Source organism: Suncus etruscus, chromosome 5 (genome assembly GCF_024139225.1).
Source record: "Suncus etruscus isolate mSunEtr1 chromosome 5, mSunEtr1.pri.cur, whole genome shotgun sequence".
Lineage (NCBI taxonomy): Eukaryota > Metazoa > Chordata > Mammalia > Eulipotyphla > Soricidae > Suncus > Suncus etruscus.
In genome coordinates this window covers 14,686,115-14,692,244 of record NC_064852.1, presented here as the reverse complement: position 1 = coordinate 14,692,244, position 6,130 = coordinate 14,686,115, and the positions used below count along the sequence as shown (strand labels likewise).

The following is a 6,130-nucleotide window of genomic DNA, read 5'->3' as shown; positions in this document are numbered from 1 at the left end:
CAGGTTCCCAATGGAACCTGTCATCTTCTCTGAGTCCCCCTGTTTCCCACTGGGACAAAGGGTGGAGATGGGTGATTAGACCAAGGTGTCTGAGTTGTCTGTGAGACACAAGCTGACTGCTCCCTGCATTTATACTTCTGGACTCTGATCTTAGCACATACTGTCCCAGGGTGACCTGCAGGAATCTTTTCTCCACCCAGGCAGACTCTTTCTGACTTCTTTTTGGCCCTGGGGCGCCTGAGTTGGGAGGCTCTTCACCTGCCCAGCCATGGGGTGGAGCTTGGCTATGCTGGCAGCAGGCCTGACCCCTGTTCCCCTCCCCATTCAGGCTGGCTCCAGAAGAGAAGGGCTGGGGGAACATTACAGGGAAACTTTTGTTCTTGCCCAGAACAGACACAGGCTGGGACTGAGCTTCCCCTTGGCTGCCACAGAGCAAGCAGGAGATAAACAGGGGTCACTTGAGATCATGTTTATTTGCACAGCGTGGGGTCCATGGATCTAAGGGGAGGGCCAGGGGGCACCTGGGAAGAGGGCATGGACCCCCCAGTGGAGTTCCTACTATGTGTCAGACACAGTTTAGATAGGATCTAGTGAGATCTGGGTTTAGATGCATAAACCACAGTGGGGTTTAGAGAAGGACACCTCTGCCAAGTTCCCCCACTGGGCAAGCAGCCTGTTGCAATGGGTGACCCCATGGGCCATTGCTATGCAGGTCTGAGTTCCAGGTGCACTAAGTCTACCTGGAAATTTGTCTCGGGCTCCAGACAGGCCAGGGTCCTGGAGCAGGTGGATGAGAGCCTGATGGATCACCACAAGGGAACTGGGCTCTCTCTAGCCCTGTCTCCTCTTCTGTGTAATGGGCTCACAACAGGGTCAGGCTAACCCAGCAATTTAGCTTACTTAAAAAACAGGAGGCCAACAGCACCTGGTATTCCCAGGTGGTCTCCCATCCAAGTACAAACCAGGCCCGACCCTGCTTAGCTTCCGAGATCAGACGAGATCGGGTGCGTTCAGGGTGGTATGGCCATAGACAATGTGAAAAATATAACTGTATGGGCACTACAGACAATGACCAGGATTGGACAAACTAGTGTGCCTGGAGCCTAGAAATGGTCTTATGTCAGGAAACTTCAGGGGTAAGGTCTCCTTGTACTTAGGCCAAAAGTTTTTCCTTTCCATGACCCCCATACTTTGGTGGGCCCACGCAAATGATAATTGCCACTCTGACATTGTTTATACAGCGCTCCTTTGACTCTAAACCTTTAAGAAATCACTAGTAAAAATATCTGGAACTGCAAAAAAGAAATAAAAAGGTTTAAATTAGTGTTAACATATATGCTTTTAGTTACACTAACATTCTGGGGGATAAAGGAAGGAGAAAGGGATATATGCTTGGGAACAGTGATGAAGGGAGGACAACACTGGTGGTGATGGATATTCCCCTGATTCAATGTTAATATGTACCTAAAATACTACTGTGAAAGATATGTAAGTCATTATGATAAAAAAATTGTGTTTTATTCAGACATGTTCTTTGACTTACATGTATTATTATATTATATTAATTATATGTCATGTTATGTTATGTTATGTTACTACATTATGTTATGTCAGTTTACCTCAATATGTTAATCAATTTTGTCTCTTGAAAAAATTCTTACAAAAAAAAAAAAAAAAACAACAGGAGGCCAGGGGCCAGAGAGATAGCATGGAGGTAAGGCATTTGCCTTGCATGCAAAAGGACGATGGTTCGAATCCCAGCATCCCATATGGTCCCCGAGCCTGCCAGGAGTGATTTCTGAGTGTAGAGCCAGGAGTAACTTCTGAGCGATGCCAGGTGTGACCCAAAATAAAAACAAACAGAAAACAAAAACAGAGGACTAGAGAGTATAGTAGCCAACCGAGGTTCAATCCTTGACATCCCATAGGGTCCCTCAAGCCCACCACCAGGAGAGATTCCTGAGTTCAGAGCACTGCTGATTGTGGCCCCCAAACAAATCAGAAAATGAAGAACTCAGTAATGACCAAGGCTGGCTATTGGGAAAATGTTCCATTGATGTGGGCCTGCCATGTTCAAGGGCAACTCTGTGATTGGTTCTGAGCCACACAGGGAAGCGTGAGGTATGGAGAAGATGGAATTTGGTTAGTACTCACTTTCAAGCATCTCCAGGTCGGTCACCCTAGGACAGTTTTCTTTGCCAAGGCAGAGAGGTGGTCAGTGGAGGTCCCACTGCTCATCTCCAAAGAACAGGTTTATTTTTTTTTAATATATATTTTTTGGATTTTTGGGTCACACCTGGCAGCGCTCAGGGGTTACTCTTGACTCTGTGCTCAGAAATCGCTCCTGGCAGGCTCCGGGGACCATATGGGATGCTGGGAATTGAACCAGGGTCGCTTGCAAGGCAAACACCCTACTACTGTGCTATTGCTCCAACCCCAAGGACTCAGGGGTCTCAAACTCAATTTACCTGGGGGCCGCAGGAGGCAAAGTTGGGGTGATCCTTGAGTGCAAAGTCAGTAGTAAGTCTTGAACATTGGGGGGTGTGACCCAAACAACTAAAACAAAACAAAACAAAAAATGATTCCTCTAGGGCAGGGCCACAAAATGTTGTACAGAGGGCCTTTTGCTGCCCGAGGGCCGGATCCATGCTCCCACCCTCAGCATGGGGCTGACAGCTCGCCCTGGGTCGTCCCCCACACCTCCTCTACTCTCCTTCCTGCTATCCTACTCCTGGCTTATTTATTTGCACATATTTATTTGCACATCTGCATTGACTTTCTCGCTCCTGGATTGTAGGGCTGAAATGCCTCAAGTGGATCACAAGTGTCCAGCGCAGAGAGGGTCAGCGGGGTCTGGGCCGTGATGTGTGAGGACCCCAGGAAATGGGTGAATCAAAACCCAAACATGGAACCAATCAAATCCTTAACCCGACACTACAAACTTCCCACAGACTTCAGAGAAATACTTGGGGGAGTGCGCGACCTCGCCTCCCCCGGGCTCCCTCCTCCTTCAGCAGGGTCTGGGTAAAACACAGACTTGACCCTGTCACTTCCCGCCTTCAGAGCTTTTCCTCATTATTTATTCTTCTCTGCTCACGTTCATCCAGGTCCCCTCCATCCACCAGCATTAGTTCCTGGGGTTGAGTGGACTCTATGGCATCTCTGGGTCTCAGGGATGGGACAGCAGGGGAAAATGTAGGGGGGATTGTAGGGGTCACAGGGTTGGAAAGAGGCAGCTCCTAACCAGTGTAGCTGCATACCCTTCCCCCACCTCTCTGCTGCCTGCCATGGCCTTGAGGGGCCCAAGACTTGGGGGGTTCATATGATGCCGACCTTCTTCCATCTCAGGAGCAAACTTCCTGGCTCATCAGGCTGACCTCGGGGCTCCCTGACCACCACCCCAGAGTCTCCCCCAAACCTTGTCCCAGGACCCTGGTGGTGGCTGTTGGGATCTGATAGTCTGACTTGCTGGCAGCCCTGCAGCCTCCTGTTCGGGAATCAAAAGCACCCCCCTCCCTAAACTTGAGCTACCTGCTGGCTACTGTGGGGCTCTCTTTCCACTTCTGGCCAGCCAGGGCATGCTCACCCCCTCCTCACCCACCTCCTGCCTGTGCCCTGACCTCCCTTCTGCCCTCTGTCCCCGCCTTTCCCCCCACCTACGCCCGGCAGGACCTCTCTGATGTCCCTGTAGCCTCACCCCTGTCTGGCCTTAGCCCTCCTCCCTCCGCTCCTTCTCTCTGGCTGCCTTTGTCCCTGGGTCCCAAGTCTGTGTCCCCCTGGACACACACTCCCTGGGGGTCCCAGGTTTAGACAACACACCAGCCCTTCCCCCATCACACAGCAAATATCTTCATGGTGTCCAGGGGCCTTTGTTGGGCCCTCTGAGATTCGGCACATTCTGGGGGGCTGCTCATCACAGAAGATGCCACCATTAACTACCCCATTCCCAGACCCCAGAGTGCCAACACTAGCCGCACCTGGGCATAAAATCAGGGCGCTTGTGCCACGATCTCTGCCCATTTCTTTAGCTCTGTAGGGCCCTGGGTCCGGCTTTCTATCATGGGCCTGGTGACCCTGATCCACACACATCCTGGCCACCACTGGGGTATTTTTTTTTTGTTTTTGTTTTTTTGGGCCACACCCAGCGTTGCTCAGGGGTTACTCCTGACTGTCTGCTCAGAATTAGCTCCTGGCAGGCACGGGGGACCATATGGGACACCGGGATTCGAACCAACCACCTTTGGTCCTGGATTGGCTGCTTGCAAGGCAAACGCCGCTGTGCTATCTCACCACTGGGGTCTTAGTCCTGCTTCCTTGGGGGACTTTGTCCTTGGTACTGGCCAGCCTCAGTAACCAGGAGCACTGTTGTCCCCCTTTTATGGCAGTTGAGCCTTGGCTGGAAGGGGGGTTGGCTTTCAAATTCCTCTTGGGTCTCCAGCAAAGTTCTGTTCACTTTCACACCTGCACACAGAGGCCATGTCCTTTGGGCAACCTTAAACGTGCTTGGTTTCTTTTGAGTCCTCGTAGGGCTTATGCAGGCTCTCTGGAAAATGAGGATGTCTTATATGGTGAGAGTCATGTGTCATCCCTGGCTACCTGCTCCATTTTAACCCACTCTCACTGGATTGGGGGTCTCTTTCTTTAGATTGGCTTTGGGGTCATACCCCACAGTATTCAAGGGCTACTCCTGGCTCTCTGCTTTGAGGGATGGACTTGGAGGCTCCTATATGTGAAGCTTATTGAAGAGTTTATCGTGGCAATGGATTGGGAGTTCCTTTCTTTTTTTTTTTTTTTTTTTCTTTTTTTGGTTTTTGGTTTTTGGGTTATACTCGGCGGTGCTCAGGGGTTACTTCTAGCTCTGCACTCAGAAATCGCTCCTGGCAGGCTTGGGGGACCATATGGGATACCGGGATTCAAACCACCTTCCGTCCTGGGTCAACCCTACCACTGTGCTATTTCTCTGGCCCTAGATTGGGAGTTTTTTAGTGTGGCATTTGGGTAAGGGAGGGACATTACCCTGAGTCTCTTGTGCTCCCCTGGGGTTCTGGCTGGGAAAAGGAACACACTGATTTGATTGTTCACAAGTCAGAGAAGAAAATCGAGCAAACAAAAATGGGGCTGAAGATAGGAGTGAGGGTGGTGGTTGGGTCATGGCCCACCAGAATGAAATGAGGGGTCATCCAGGCAGTATGGCACCCCCACAGAGCCCGGGGTGTGGGGTCTGGGACAAGAGCTGGGATAGGGTGCTTGCTCCCCAGATGAGTGTTGGGGACAGTCACCATGACCTAAGAATTCAAGAAGCAGATTTGCTCTGTGCTTTAACTCCTCTTCCAAAGGGAACTTTGGGGGAGCCCTATCTCCTCCCAAAACTGTTTCCTGTCTTGCACCTGGGGATGGGAGTGTATGGTATCATTCCAGCCTGCCTGAGATCCACAGACTGATTTCTTGATTTTTTTTTTCTTTTTCTTTTTGGTGGTGGGGAGTTGGGGCTATACCCAGGGCTTACTCCTGATTTGGGGCTCAGGGATCACTCCTGGTTGGGGTCAAGGAAATCTATGGGGTGTTGTAACTCCACCCTGGATTTAGGTGTAGCTACCTGAGACCCACCCATTTCTGGGAGGGGTCTTGGGAACCAGATATGATGTGTGACCTTACCTGCAAGACCCCGCCCATTCCTGGGAGGGGTCTTGGAATAGGTAGATAAGCCTTTGAGCCAGGGGATTAGGGGGGTCTGCCCTGCTGAGCTCTCTGGCTTTTGGGTCTTTGCCTCTTTTGGTCTTTGACCAGCATGGAGGTCAAAGAAGATGGCTGAAAGGAGTTAAGATGCAGGGCTAGCTAAGAATGGCTGAATGCTTGAAAGGTTATGAGAGAGGCCACACACATGTGGTGAATAGGGCATGAATAAAGTTGATGCTTCCTGATGCCTGCCTGTGAGTTATTCCGCCGTTCACCTAACCTGGGACCCGCCAGCTGAATGGGGGTTGCAGAGCCACGTGGCCTGGGGTGGCAGAGAGAAATCCACCTCCATCCATCGCCATTCAGCCCCATTGTTAATTATTTAATTCTACAGGGTGTGAGAGATAAAACTGGGGTGGCTGCATGCAAGGCAAATGCACTGATCTGCTGTCCT

The 6,130-nt window shown here is 50.8% G+C and overlaps 1 non-coding gene across 1 annotated transcript; it reads right to left on the bottom strand.

Annotated features, from left to right (window-relative positions):
* Positions 1–913: 913 nt before the first annotated feature.
* Positions 914–1,032, bottom strand: LOC126010553 (5S ribosomal RNA). Its single transcript, XR_007496576.1, has one exon. It is a non-coding gene; the product is annotated as a 5S ribosomal RNA (ribosomal RNA).
* Positions 1,033–6,130: the final 5,098 nt, after the last annotated feature.